Raw genomic sequence first — 16,445 nt, 5'->3', positions numbered from 1 at the left:
CAGCAATAGCACGTTTATAAAGTGTTATGATTTGCAAAAGCAAATCACATTATATAGGTTGTATTTATAACTTTGTAGTCAATGCTTTAAAATGGGGGTCACTGTGACCCCTGCTTTCCAACCAGCCACCTTCCCCCTTTCCTCTCTAATATGTCTCTGCCCTCCACAGTCTACTTCTGGTTACCTCTGTGGTATTTCTGAGCAAATACCAGCAGCTAGAAGGGCTACAGCATGGTGATACTGCTTTTGTCCAACCCCAGTTAACACAGTAAAAACTTAAAAATCACAACAGTATGGCAGCATGTGTCGGAAATATTTGCACACTCATTCCAATGACAACTAATTTCAGTTACTTCTGTTTGGTCACTGGAACAGCTAATTCATCGTCTTGTGTATAGAATAGATATGGGAATCATTTCCTTGGAAAAAAATGATCAGTGGGATTACCTATAGGACAGACATGGTGCATCTTTGCTAACTGACAGTTGTTCCATTTAGTTTGTTTATTTTTTCTTGTGAAGTTGTGCTTGAACAAAAGGAGAGAGTGAATTTTGCACTGCAGGGAATAGGTTAAGAAAAACAACTATCTGTGTACACAGATGAATTTCTATTGCAAGGAACATGAATCTTGTAGTGAATAGGGCTAAAGAGAGAATTGGAACCACAAAACCAACAACCCACAAACAGTACAAAGCTTATTACAGAGAATACTGCAAGGTAAGAGAGATCATGTGTTAGGAAAGTGAAGTAGAGGTGTAATTATTAGAAGAGAAAATAAATAACATGCACTGAATTAAATTAGAAACAAACTGGAGAGGTAATGAATTTTGAGTTTTACAATGAAATGAAATTAAAATACTCATTTTATAAGAATTTGAACAATGACTGTACAGGCAAGGCATTAGGGAGTCCTAATCCTATTAAATCTAATCGTTACAATGTCTATTTCTGCATACAGAATGATTTTGCACACAGAAGACTAAATTAGAGCATATTGCAGGGTTTAATATTTTTTTTTCCAGACAACACAATGGGACAAATTCTGCCCTTCCAAAATGCACACACAATCACAATTTCTATTAAGTTCATGCCATTAAGAGACTTAGGTGTTACTCAGAGCACCTGGGGCAAGCTTCTTGATCTGCTTGTGACACTTGTCGTGTGAATTTCAACAAGTTACTTAAAGTTTTCATGCCCCTATCACCCACTTATTGCCTGCTGTTAATATTCTCCTTTTCTCAGATAAAAGAAGAAAAAAATATTTTAACCAGCTAAAAACAAAAAGAAAAATTAGTACAATGCTAGAACCTTAAAGTATCATCATCATCATTCATCATCATCACAGGGGTTACTTTAATGAAATAATATACATGGTGACTGCATTACAGATCCAATTTTTTTTCCTATCTCCTTTTTGTTTCTTATCTCTATTTTTAGTTCCAAACATCTTTCCCAATCTGGTCATGGAAAAGGAAAAGAAGAGCAAAAAGAGAAGCAAAAGGAAAGGCATCATCCAGACCCCAATAGACTATTCTGATAGATGAAGAAAATGTTCCCTCTGATTATGGAAGCAGTTGTGATATAGTAGAGAAGAAAACAATAATGAGAAAGAGAATAGAGACAGGATATATAGAGGAGGATGGAGAGTTCAATGAAGCTGCATCTTTTTAAAATTGTTATAATTTTTCACAGTGGACACTTGTGGGACAAAAACCAAGCCTCTGATCTTGGGCATATGCACTGATGAAAATTTGAAAAGTATTTTTAATTCTTTTCTCTCATCTCTGAGACATAAATCTGGATGATTTTATCTTCTCCAATATGAATGTGTTGTTTCCCAGAGACAATGTTCCTAGTACAGCTATATTCAGTGTGACTTAATCCTGCAAGCACTTAGGCACCAGTTCCATTGAACCTGATGTAAGCATATTTCACGGGTGTTTCATGATGCTCACTGTGAATGCCAAGAAAAAAATATTCCCAAGATGGCAGATATATTACCTGATTTACTATTTTTATTTTTATCCCTACTCTGAAGCATCAGGAATACTGTGTCACCTGAAAACGGGATCATGTATTTACAGTAGAAAATGAATATACTGATTTGTTCTGAAAAATCCTATATCCCCTCAGAGGTGACATTTTATTTACCTTTTTGTTGGAGCATTTTTCTTATGCTGGAGCATTATGGAACATTATGTCATTACTGGTGCTGAGCTGTAAAAGAGTGGGACTAAAGAAGGTACCACTAGGTACTACCTATTTGCACATCAGTTTTCCCTGCAGAAACTGTAAAAGCTAATAGTTGTACAAAAGATCACGTAGCAGAGAGATGCCTCTACCAAGATAACAACTGTGAATAAATATATCCATCATGATGTTCATAAGTGTTGGTCTTTTTAATTCATTTTCCCCAGAAATTATATCATTGGCATTTTCTGTTTCTGGGATTGGTCCCATCTTTGGCTTTACTTTGGTCTTCAAACTATTGTGGATCACTGCAGCTTAAGAATAATACCGTAATTCACTTGGAACCCTGTGTCAACCCCCACCCCCACCCCACCCCCATCTTCTCTCCCACAGAATAAAACAAAACAGAAAAACACTCGAAGATGTTGATTGCTGCAAGAACATGCAACTTTTGCAGTGGTAAAATGACCTTGTAGTACATCACTGGAGTTCAACATGAAGTGAACATCATGTTGTACCTATAAAAGAGAGATAACCCTAGACACATCTGATAACTTTCTTTGATAAAATAAGACCATATTAGGCAAGGGAAATGAAATAGATGTAATCTATCTGAATTTCAATAAAGCATTTGATGTGACAGTCACCATTTAAAAGGCAGAAGATAAGGACGAGAACATGAATTGTAGGGATGATAATAGATGGGCTAGAGCAAAGAAAGAAGAAAATGAAAGAAAGAAGTTAGTTGAAAGAAAGAAAGAAGGAAAGAAAGAAGGAAAGAAAGAAGGAAAGAAGGAAAGAAAAAAAAGAAGGAAAGAAGGAAAGAAAGAAAGCAGGAAAGAAAGAAGGAAAGAAAGAAGGAAAGAAAGAAGGAAAGAAAGAAGGAAAAAGAGGGAAAGAAGGAAAGAGGGAAAGAGGGAAAGAAAGAAGGAAAGAAGGAAAAAAGAGGGAAAGAGGGAAAGAGGGAAGAAGGAAAGAAAGAAGGAAAGAAAAGAAACGAAGGAAGGAAGGAAGGAAGGAAGGAAGGAAGGAAGGAAGAGAAAGAAAGAAAGAAGGAAAGAAGGAAAAAGAAAGAAAGAAAGAAAGAAAAAGAAAGAAAGAAAGAAAGAAAGAGAAAGAAAGAAAGAAAGAAAAGAAAGAAAGAAAAGAAAGAAAGAAAGAAAGAAAGAAAGAAAGAAAGAAAGAAAGAAAGAGAAATAAAAAGAAAGAAAGAAAGAAAGAAAGAAAGAAAGAAAGAGAAAGAAAAAGAAAGAAAGAAAGAAAAAGAAAGAGAAAGAAAGAAAAAGAAAGAGAAAGAAAGAAAGAAAGAAAGAAAGAAAAAAAGAAAGAAAGAAAGAAAGAGAGAGAGAAAGAAAAAGAGAAAGAGAAAGAATAAAAATGAAGGAAAGAAGGAAAGAAAGAAAGAGGACAGAAAGAAAGAAAGAAAGAGAGAAAGAAGGAAAGGAAGAAGGAAAGAAAGAAAGAAGGAAAAGAAGAAGGAAAGAAAGAATGAAAAGGAAAGAAGGAAAAAGAGGGAAAGAAGGAAAGAGGGAAAGAGGGAAAGAGGGAAAGAGGGAAAGAAAGAGGGAAAGAAGGAAAGAGGGAAAGAGGGAAAGAAGGAAAGAGGGAAAGAAGGAAAGAGGGAAAGCGGGAAAGAAGGAAAGAATGAAAAAAGGAAAGAACAGAAAAGGGAGGAAAGAAGGAAGGAAGGAAGGAAGGAAGGAAGGAAGGAAGGAAGGAAGGAAGGAAGGAAGGAAGGAAGGGAGGGAGGGAGGGAGGGAGGGAGGGAGGAGGGAAGGAAGGGAGGATTTTTTTTCTGTAAGAGATTGCTGAAAAGAGGAAGGGAGCCATCTTGGGGAAGGTTGAAAAATTCTACAAAAAGGGGGGCAATTATCTGTCAGAAGGGATATATTGCTTCTGATACTGACATTATAGGGAATCTCTTGAGGCCACTTTTCCATGAATATTTAATATTTATCATTAAAACCTCTTCAAAATAAAGGCAGGAACATTACTGCTGATTGACCCTCAAGTTCTCAAAAATTCTTTGGAAAAACAGTCTCTCCATACAATAGTTAAGGGTTATGAGCAATGGGTATGACATCTGGGCATCCATTCAAAATAATATTGTATTTCAGAAAGCCCACACTGACAGGGAACGTGGAAGTCCATCTAGACTGAAATGTCAGAAAGTCTGCCACAGAGCAGGATGAGAGTAGATGAAGGTGAGAGCATTGCAGGAAGTTTGCAATGCTTTGTTATTTTATTTATTTTTTTTTTTTTTAAGCACAGGCAAAAAATTCTTTGCTAAGCTTCGTTTCCAAATTTCCTGCTGTATTTCTCCTGAGAGTGCAAGTCAGAATATCACCTTTTAGTTCAGCTCGTCGGGACCACACAGAAGTTCAAAATAGTCTGATGAGGCTGGCAAAGAGTTCCCTGCTCCAAGGGAGGGCTTGTGTGAGTGGCTGGGTGCAAAGCTACAAGATACCACCCAGATTCGGGCAGGATCCCAGTTTCAGGATTAACGTCATACAGGAACAAATGCTTTCAGAGGAAATCCCTGAGAGTACTGGGTCAGTTTTTAATGTTGCTCAGAAAGTATTCATAAATTATACATTGCTACAGTGATGGATCATAATTATAATTTACCATAATTCATTCAGGATTCATGTGAATGTTGTGGGCACATCCTACTGATGTCAGGTAATCCAAGCATTGAATTTACAGAAAGTGTGTACAGTGGATTCAATCTGTACTCCCAAAGGACAAGATTGATGAGTCATGAAACTACTTTTGCCAAGTGAGTCTAAAGGGGAAAAGACAGTCCTGTCTTCCGCTGGGATTGATCTAATTCTGCTGGGTTATCAGGGTCCTATCCAGAACAGAGAAAATTACTGCTCTTAGTAAATAATGAGATTACCATAGTTAATTATTGTGTCCTGGTTTTTGATTCAGATTCAACAGTGATCCAGAAGTAGTGCAATGAAAATGTCAATGTTGTTAAATGTAGTAGTGAAAAGCAGCACAATTTTGGTAACAAATGCAAGAGCTGAGAAGACCTCTTACCTCCCTGAGCTTTAGAAGCCAAGCAACATCAATGGGGTCAGTAGGGTCAGTGTGGGTGTCAGCAGTTTGGATGTGCTCAGGAGCAGGTTAGCTAAATTTGACACCAGCAGCAGGTATGCTGGTGAAGAAGAAGATCCCAGTACCCTTGCAGGGCTCCTGTATGAGCAAGAGCATCTGCATGCACAGCTAGAGCCCTGCTCTGAAATGCAAGGACAAAATCGATGGGGGATCTAGACAGACCAGATCAGATCAGTGTTTCCATCCCAAATGCTGAAATGAGGCAGATCCAGAAATAAGGTTTAAATGTATGGTTCAGTTCAGCTTTTCTGTTAAGTGACATAAATCCTGAGGAGAATTTATTTTGCATTGTGTGATTCTGATTATATAAAAAGTGCTAACGGTATGACTAATCATCTTACCAGCAACTACATACAATTCTCCTTCAGGACTCTGTTTTTAAGAGCAGGACTCCAGAGCTGTTTTGTTTTTTTTTTTCTTTTTTTTTTGTTTGTTTTGTTTTGTTTTGTTTTGTTTGTTTGATTGATTGATTGATTGGTTGTATGTGTGTGAATGTGTGTGTGTGTTTTGTTCTGTTCTGTTTTGTTTTATTTTGTTTTCCTCCATCTGTGCTCTTTGAATGGGAAGCTGCTGTGGATGTAAACTTATCAGAAATGTTACAGACATGTAAGACAACAGTTCTTAGTTAGTGTAATTCTGATAATTTTTAGCTGCTTCTGTAGGTCTGCAGAATAAAATAATCTGAAAAGGCTGGCCTCTCATTTTAGTATATCACCACATAAATCTTTCTGGTCTCTGACCTTCTGAATTACTTGTAAGTCATATTTTTAAAAAGAGCCTGTCTCTTCTCATATAAGATGTTCATTTGCCTTCTAATTTATGACTCAAGATATGAATCTTCAACTCTCTGATCTGTCAGTTTTCACTGCTTTTCATTTATTTATTTATTTACTATTGGATTCTATAATGGTGACATTTGCAGACTTCACTCAAGTAGAATTTTCATTTCACTTCATGTTTCTATTTGTTTTCATTTCACTTAAACATACTTGTTTGAACAACTTATATTTAATGATTGGAAGAATAAAGTAGCTTTGCTTTGGGAGTGTAAAGTATATGAAAACTGTGTAAACTCGATGTCTTAAAAATACACATTTTAACAGAATGAGATCAAATGTTGAATGTTAAGCCTTGTGATTTACAGTGAATTCTGACTCCATGTGATTTAAAACTGAATAAGGTAACTTTCTGTTTTGTTTTGTTTTGTTTTGTTTTTTCTTTTTCTTTTTCCTTCCTAATAATGATGTGGTTTACTTAATAAATGGTCATCTGACTGCATGTTGGCAAGATGCAATTTTGCCTCCATTGCACTCTGTAGGAATTTAGAACACTGCTAAACAAAGTCCTGTGATCCCTCCATTTTCATTCTTTTCCTAATGATGAAAAAGACATCTGTCTCTCCTTTGAACTGCTTTTTAAAAAATTAATCTGAATTATTTGGCTGTCTTGAAACCTCTTTTTATGGCAATTGTAACTGGTAACATTTATCAAGAGTCTTAACATTTTTAATGTACATTTTATATGGCTGCAAATTTTTTAATATTCTGTAGATCTGTTGTATAATAGAAAATCATGCTGTTCCAATAATTTACATTTCAGGGATAAAAATCAAAAAGATTTTAAAACTTGTTTGGAAAAATTGGAGATGGCTTTAATCAGATAAAAGGTGAAGTTCTGTGTCTTTGCTGAATAGATATTTTTTGAAAGCTGTGGATTAAGCATCATTAAAGCATCTTCTAATTTACAGTGTTACATCTGTCAGAGAAAACATCTGTTCTTCAGTTCTCCAGGCACTTTGTGCACACACATAACCTGGAAAAAAAAATAATAAAAAAATAGAAAAAGATAAACTGATATGAAAGGAGAGACAGAAGGCATCTGGGACCGCGGAAAGAAAAATAAGTGAATCCACAAGGAAGAGAAGGTAATGTTCACAGCGTTACTCGGAACCTCCTGCACCAGCTTGGAAGGATCAGTGAGACTTTTTCTTTGGATCAGAAAGATTCAAAAGTGGCTTTTTATCTGGAACTGAGCTGAGAGAGCTGTCTTCATTGATCTTGTAAGGTACTCAGACTCAGACGGTGTTCGCCATGCTTGGTGTTTCTTTCAATCTACTCACTTTTTTTTTTTTTTCAGATGAAATTTCTCAGCCACTGAAGAGAGAACCAACACCACTCTGAGGCAGGGAAATGTCAGAGATGAACACAACCATCTGACATTCAGCTTGGGCAAGGATGGCTCAGCTGGGCTTCTGCACCCCAAAGACAGCTGTGAAATCTCTGTCCCTTGACTTTCAGATCCCTTTCTGATCTCTAAAGAGGATTGCACTTCTGCTTCACATATCTGTCAGATGCTTTTTGCAACTTGGTACATTACAGAATGGGGCAGAGGTTACCTGAAATGCCATCTGAAAGTTTCTTTTCTCTGAATAAATCTTGTACGTGGTAATATCCTAGTGAAGAGCTGAGTCCATATTTTTTTAACAAATAGTCACTATGGGAAATGGTCTATGTGTATAAACATTAGTTTGAGGATCTTACATAACTTGTACTTGAAGACAAAATTATCCTACAGGTCAGTATGATATAATACGTGGAGATTTTACACCTGTGAATAAATATGGCTAAATATGTTTATAAACAGGTGACTAGAATGAAATTGCAGATAAAAAAGATAAGAATCACCATGTTATGAGAAGGTCATTTGCTTTGTTCTTTACTTCTGAGAACAAATACTTTTCAGGACTTTCTTCTCCAGTTTAAGAATCTCCAGTTTTAAGACATGGGATAGAGTACACCCTCAGCAAATTTACAGATGACACCAAGCTGAGTGGTGCAGTTGATACAATAGAAGGAAGGGATGACATCCAAAGGGACCTGGACAAGCTTGAGAAGTGGGCCCATGTGAACTTGATGAGGTTCAACAAGTCCAAATGCAAGGTGCTGCACCTGGGCTGGGGCAATCCCAGAGCACAGACTGGGAGAAGAACTCATTGAGAACAGCCCTGCAGAGGAGGACTTGGGGGTTCTGGTGGATGAAAAGCTCAACATGAGCCAGCAGTGTGTGCTTGCAGCCCAGAAGACCAACTGCATCCTGGGCTGCACCAACAGAGGAGTGGGCAGCAGGTGGAGGGAGGGGATTGTGCCCCTCTGCTCTGCCCTTTTGAGGCCCCACCTGAAGTGCTGTGTCCAGGTCTGGGGCCCCCAGCACAAGAGGGATGTGGAGCTGTTAGAGCGGGTCCAGAGGAGGGCCATGAGGACGATCAGAGGGCTGGAACACCTCTCCTTTGAAGACAGGGTGAGAGAGCTAGAGCTCTTCCTACAGAAGAGAAGGCTCTGGGGTGACCTCATTGCGATTATATAAAAGATGGGGAGCAACTCTTTGCTCAATTGGATAATGACAGGACAAGGGGGAATGGTTTTAAGCTAAAAGAGTGGAGATTTAGATTATAGATTAAAAGGAAATTCTTCACTCACAGGGTGGTGAGGCAACAGAACATGTTGCCCAGAGAGGTTGTGGCTGCCCCATCCCTGGAGGTGTTCAAGACCAGGTTAGACGAGGTCCTGAGCAAGCTGATCTAGTAGGTGGTGTCCCTGCCTATGGCAGAGGGGTTAGAACTAGATGATCTTTGAGGTCCCTTCCAACACAAGCCATTCTATGAATCACTATGGTATGATTTAAGCCCCTATACTGCTGTAAAAGTAGTTTTGATTTTATCTATCCTCTTTCTTTCCTTCCTCCAATTTAGATCCACAACACTAAAGATTCTTAGGGAAAGTTAGAAGGTGTTTTTACTCAAGTCGTTACTTTAGAAGAAATATTAGTACAGTATCATTAAACTGTAGTTCAAAAATGTGGCTTGGATCTGTTCTTCCTGAACACTTAATAGACCACGCATGAGTATTATCTTGCAGTATCCTAATATGCTGTCCTCAGTCTGCACAGTTGAGGAAACTGTTTCAAGCTTCTTTGTCTTTCACTACATTTTTTGCATGGCAGGAAGGAAGAAATGGTAAAATTTGGCTCAGGCCTGAAAGGTTACAGCTAACCAGGAGAGCAGTCTCTACTGATATGTTATGGTACTGAGTGTTTTCATATGACCTTAGGGATGTGGATTTGCTTACACTTATTTGACCTGCTTATTATCACCTTGTTAAACTAATGTAAGGTGTTTTACATCTGCTGCTAACTCATTTTTGTCCAATCCAGCTTGCTGAAATGAGACCCTGTCTCATGAAGATCCAGGAGGCATTATCTGATGAAGAAACTCTGGGGTTTTGCATTGTGGGAGTATGGGTAACCAAAATCAGCCACTGCCTGAAAAACATGATCCGACTACATTGCAAATCTTTGAAATGTTGGACAGGTTGTGGAAATTTTCATTTCTTCACAGATGTGAGATTAATGTGAAAAAAGGAAGGAGGGACACCACCAAACTCCAGTGAAGATTGTGGAGATCCTGAATATATTGTGCAGTGCTGTGGTAATTCACCCTGCCTACCTTTTAGCACTTGAGGAGGGAGGTTGCTCTTATTAGGCTCCCTAGGAAAAAGAAAACTTGTTCAGAGAGGAATTCTGAGTGCTCCCACTAACAACTTGCCTGTATGACTGCAACTCAAAACTAGTCTCCTGAGTTGCCTAATATTAGTTAGTGTGAATACTAGCCCTCAAATAGCTATTTTAGATGTTGAATTTCCATTAGAGTGAAGTACTGCATATCCCATGAGTGGTAGGACATTCCCATATGGACTGAAGAAGACATTGCACACAATAATTATTTTTCTGCTTCTCGTGTAAAGTTTTCATAACCTGTACCCTCTCATAGTTAAACCAAACCACTGGTGTAGAAATAACTGTAATTGCTGAGATATCTTTGCAGAAGTCTTATGATTTAAATCAAATCTCTCGTGCTTGAAAACATTTTTCTCAACTTTTTAACACAATCTGCACTAATAGGGTAAAAATCCCATTATATATATAGCTCTGAAATCTAAGTTGTTTTTGGTGGAGGTATGAGAGAAAATTAGTTAAGTATGTAAGCCCAAATTTATTGAGCTACAATAACGATAGCAAGTCTCTACTGTATTCTCCTATGGATATTTCATTCATCAATACCTCACAAGTCCCTAATGAATAATTTAACTGGCCAAGCTAAATGGCTATTTAAGAGCTACTATTTATATCAGGATAGTATTTAACTCATATTCTTTTTCAAACCGAGCACTTATGGCTATTTCAGATCTATCTAGTCACTAATACTGGTTTGAATGTCTCCGTTGTCTACTTTCACTGCACTTTAATGTTTGGTGCTATCCTTGTCAGTATAATGGTGTAAGCACCCTGAGGAAGGGTTAGTATTTATTCCAAAATAGCCAGCCCACTTGAGTAAGTCCAGGTGTGACTGTGAACAATGTTAGCTACATAGTACTTGATTCATAATTGCGTACATACAATTTCCACCAATACTATAAAGAAATTATTGTGATATTTGTTACTGTAATGGTAATACAGTAAGGAAGAAGGAGAAGAAGAAGAAGTAGAAGAAGAAGAAGGAGAAGAAGGAGAAGGAGAAGAAGGAGAAGAAGGAGAAGAAGAAGGAGGAGAAGAAGAAGAAGAAGAAGGAGGAGAAGAAGAAGAAGAAGAAGAAGAAGAAGAAGGAGAAGAAGGAGAAGGAGAAGAAGGAGAAGAAGGAGAAGAAGAAGGAGGAGAAGAAGAAGAAGAAGAAGAAGAAGAAGAAGAAGAAGAAGAAGAAGAAGAAAGAAGAAGAAGAAGAAGAAGAAGAAGAAGAAGAAAGAAGAAGAAGAAAGAAGAAAATAAGAAGATAGAAGAAGAAAAGAAGAAGAAGAAAGAAGAAAATAAGAAGATAGAAGAAGAAAAGAAGAAGAAGAAAGAAGAAGAAGAAAGAAGAAAAAGAAGAAAAAAGAAGAAGAAAGAAGAAAAGAAGAAGAAAGAAGAAGAAAGAAGAAAAGAAGAAGAAGAAAGAAGAAGAAGAAAGAAGAAGAAGAAAAAAGAAGAAGAAAAGAAGAAGAAGAAAGAAGAAGAAGAAAAGAAGAAGAAGAAAGAAGAAGAAGAAGAAGAAGAAGAAGAAAGAAGAAGAAAGAAGAAGAAGAAGAAGAAGAAGAAAGAAGAAGAAGAAGAAGAAAGAAGAAGAAGAAGAAAGAAGAAGAAAAGAAGAAGAAGAAGAAGAAAGAAGAAGAAGAAGAAGAAGAAGAAGAAGAAGAAGAAGAAAAGGTATTTTTAGGTGCCAAAAAAAAAAAAAATGTTACCAGGCCCTCTGTCCCAAAATAAATCTGGAATTCATAGCCCCAGGTCACTACCATTAAGTATGTAAAGCTATGTTTTACTTATCCTGACAATTATGTAACTAATGATTGTTTTCTGAATAGCTCATCATATAGAATATCTTAGATAAGAATCAATTATGATTAGACAATGGAAAACCAGAATTAGTTGTACATTCCATTATCTTTGTCCTTAATGTGTAAATGACTTGTGATGACCCATGAAGGTGAAAATAATGAAGTACTTGGTAGGTCACTAGGTACTTTTAACAGTTTCTGAGTTCAATTACAGACGGGAATGCTGTAATGTTTTTGGTGATATCCACTCAAATTTGAATATATATGTCACCTGACCTATAGGTCATCAACACTGAAATATGTGAGACAGATACCTGCAATTTACGAAAGGTGTAAAAAAAAGAAGTAAAGCATCATCAGGTCCCCTGTGTAACATTCTCATCCAAATCTAAAGTCACTTTATGTTATTTCCAGTGTAAATTAAGTGGGACATATCTGAAGTCCCTCACTTTGTGAAAAAGTATCCACACAAAATTTAGTGACATTGAACCAATCTATACAACCTTCCTGACCATTCTTGTATAAACAGTCATAAAAGACTGACCTATTGCCAAATGTTGGTTGTATAATTGTCCATGCTAAATATGAACAAGGTGTGATGCTGGCTGTGATATCCCACCGGGACTCATTATCAAATTCCTGTTTTACTCAACATGGTCTCCTCTAATAAGTGTTTCACAAATGTCATCTGTTCGGGTCAGGTAAGCAAGGTGTGATACTACTCAGAAGTAGCATTGTACTTTCCCAGCTCAGAAACTGCAGCATGATCTCCATTGTAGCTTTATTGGCACTGTGCAAAGAACAAAAGGCAGAGTAAAGCTGGCAGTAGGGGTCAAGGTGCATGAACTGTTTATAGCAAAGACTTTAGACATGTAAAAAATAGAGAAACTATAATGTTGTATTCTACAAAGTTCTGAAACAGAGATGGCAACACTTTCATAAATATATTTAAATATTTATATATTAAATTAATATTTAAATATATATGTATATACATACCTGTACAGTGCTAAAGTTTATGTTTCTGATTGCAAGCATTTCTTGATCCAGCAGCGTTACAGTACGGTAACTGCAGCAGTGCCACTGCTGGTAGCAGACCACAAGTTTTTTATGGAGTCTGGAAGGCCCCAGCATTGAGGCTTGTCAGGCTTGATTCATCTAAACTTGCCTTGACATACCTGAAGCTTTGTTTATTTATCTGTAAGAGCAATTTGTATAATGACTGGTTTGCCATGTCTAATTTATTTCATTTTTCTTCATAAAGTAATCATGTTTTTATACAGATAGTAGAAATGGACCTATTCTGTGTAGAGTAAGATAATGATGAGTCTGATATAATTATATACTGTGGAAAAGCACAGGCATGGTATGGTATCTGAGGCCTTGAGAAGCTGGGGCAGAGGACAAAACATACAGACTTGGGGCACAGTCTGGCATTGGATTCCTCCTGTCTGTGAGATGTCGCTAGTGGTCGGTTAAAGAAATGCAACTCTGAAGCTCGGCAGAGCAGGGTTAATAGAGAACATAGAAAGAGTTGGAGAAGCTAACATATTTAAAAAACACCATACATAACAAATTGGAAATAACACGGATTCACAGACCAGCGAAGAAAGAGCAAGTTGTAAAAAACATGTTAGGAAAAATAGGAATTACCCCTGGTAAATCCTAGACTGAGGAAGAAGACATAAGTAACAACAGCAGACACCACCTGGAGAAGGACACAGGGAACTGTTGCCAGGATGTACACTCTACTAGCACCACCAAATGGACACCATCAACATTAGAATCACAGGAGGCAATGAAAGGAAAGGAAATTGATAACACCATAGAAAGGCATAGATAAGAGGAAGTAATTGTGTACGTTGGGTATAGCAATATAATTTTATCATTTTGAAGCTTATTTTCTGTGATAGTGTTTTCTTTATTTTGTTTTCCTTTTTTTTCATAAAAAAATGGATCTTCACTAATAATATCTTGTTGATTATATTATTAAGATTTCATTTATACTAGCAATAAATTTCTGGCTCTACCTATTAGTTTCCTGTTTGCCCATAGGAATAGCACAATACAATTTTTAAAATGGGCTGGAGGAATCAATATGTGATTTGATTTGATTTGATAGTCATACTAAGCTATCAAAATCTGAGCAGGTTAACCTGGATGTTCTGAAGCAGCCAAATGGAAAATTAGGATGTGTATAAAATCGTGACTGGCCACAAGGGACATAGACGTTCACAAAGCAGAACTTCATTGTTTCTTTGGTCTTGAATTAAAACTTGAGTGCATGTTGGCAGATTTGATTTTCATGGTGAATGACTCTGGACTGTTGTAAAATACTGAGGTGTTGTTTGAGTGACAGAAAAAAAATATGTCAGCTTTGTAAAATCACATTTTTTCCTGGTTTAGTCAAGATATTTAGCATAAGTTTTCTAATTTGGGAATTTAGGATCTAAAGTCAGAAAAACTAATTCTGGAAAAAGGGAAGACTGTAACAGAAAGATCATTGAATATCTGCTCCAGAAATTTGGCACCAAGTGATGACACCATAATTTTAAAATGTTGGGGTGGAGGTGAGAGGTAAATTACTTGATACTGGGAAAGTAAGTCTGATACACAGGTTGAGGGTTTTCACAACTTGGCTGCACTATGATTGTTGCTAAGTCTCTTAGTAACTTCAGAAGGAGAAAAAATGAGTTTTAAATTAATCTACTCTTTTTATTCATATATTAAATAAGACCTTGCTCAAACTTCAAATTCATGTCCACCAAAAGCAGTAGCAGTATCTGAGGTATGAACAACCAGGAGTCAGATGATTAAGAACAGATTTATCCAAATTTCTTACGATATCCATGAAAGTCAAATTTATTCTCAATTTTAAATATATTTAAGAAGGATGCTTATAACAAAAAATATGGCTAAACAACTGTAGCAGTTATGTTTCTACCTCCTGATGGATTTTTGCTTGTGATGAGAGCATGAGGACTCAATTTATAAAGGCATTTAAGTGCCTACGAAGCAATTAGGTAGTGAGATTTTTCAAAGGTGCCCTGATCCTGATGACTGGACTGAAAAAGAGGACTTTCAGAAAGTACAGCTACATTAGGAGCAAAGTCTGCAGTTTAGGAAACAATTGTACTCAGTGTTTTCCAGCAATTACACAACTTTTAAGGATTCAAGCCTCAATCTTTTCATCAGACTAACACCTTGTGTGCCTAAAGGGAATCTTAGAATGGCTTGGGTTGGAAGGAAACTCAAAGATCATCTAGTTCCAACCCCTCTGTCATGGGCAGGGATGCCACCCACTAGATCAGGTTGCTCAGGGCCTCATCCAACCTGGTCTTGAACACCTTCAGGGATGGGGCATCCACAACCTCTTTGGGAAACCTGTTGTAGTGCTTCGTATTGCTCACAAGTGCTTTGCTCATTTGACCAAAGAGGGGGGCTAAGGATGTATTCTAGAGATAATGCACTTCTCTGAGAGAAAATTAAGCAAACAAGGCAAATTTCTATCTATATGCTCAAAAGAAATATGACATTTAATTCCAAGCACTATTTGTATCTCAGTTTATACAATAGAGCTTAACTGAGACTTGACATATTGACATTCCTCAAAGAACTTCATTGTTGTTAATGTCAGTGCCATGCTATTAGTCTTTTATTTATTTTTGACCCTGAAAAAAAATAGAAAAAACAAAACAAAACAAAAAAAAATACCCTATAATACAGCTTTGTGTACATTTAGATCATTGGGCTTTGAATCTTCTGAAGCAAAATTTACTCCATCACTATATTTGTCATGGGGTTTATTTTGCCATTTTGCAGATTGCCTGAAGTGTCTTTCAACAGTAAAGAACCTTCATGAATCCAAGTCAGCTGTAGGACAGTGAAGTGAAATTCATATTCTGAACACTCCAAAATGAACTGATTGAAGGCTCAGAAGACATTCACCTGGGTAGTACAAGTGGCGCCAAGCTATTGGCTTCAGAAGATGATATCATCCCATTTCTAGTACTTTAATCCATTTACCCCTTTTGCTTCCATTACCAGTTCTGTCACACTGAGAGTGAAAATCAAACCTACCTTCAATTTTCTTTGGTCACATTGAGATACACCCAGTAACATTCTGTTAGATTTAATAATATCTTCCTTAATTTCATTTCTTCAAACATATCCAAAATTTCTTACTTACAAAAGTAGCAACAATGTCAAACTTTGGACAATGTCAAGCTCAGTGGCATGGATTGTAAATCTGAGTAGGTGGAAGGAAGCTTTTACTTGCAACAATTTCTGCTGATTAAGATTTACTTTAGTGTATTTCCCTACTAAAGGAAGGAAAAGCACACACATTTTTCTTAGATTTTTGGTAGATATGAAGATACACTGTTTACATTTTAAGTTTTTCATTTTAGTAACTGTTGGAATTTGGAAGAAGTCAGGTCTGAAAACCGATGGGTGGGCCTGGTGCACTGCAAGCTTTAACAGTGAATAAAGCAGAGTGTGATTTAACTTTGACATATAATATTTGATTTTGTGAGTTGGGTCACAGAAGAACATGTCATAGTGTGTACATTTGCTAGGTTTGGACTGTTTTGAGTAATAAGAAAGAGAAAAGCAACTGGTAACGTATTTTGAGGCAATTACAACTTAAATTTGTGTATGTTCAGTGTTATGCAAATGAAACCATATTAAAATAGTAGAGTACTCACCACAGTCAAAATCTGACTGACTTCTACAAAAGGTAATGGATGACTGACTTCAATAGACTACAAATTG

This window comes from Anser anser (genome assembly GCF_964211835.1).
Source record: "Anser anser genome assembly, chromosome: Z".
In the NCBI taxonomy this organism is placed as follows: domain Eukaryota; kingdom Metazoa; phylum Chordata; class Aves; order Anseriformes; family Anatidae; genus Anser; species Anser anser.
This window is presented reverse-complemented; position numbering follows the sequence as displayed.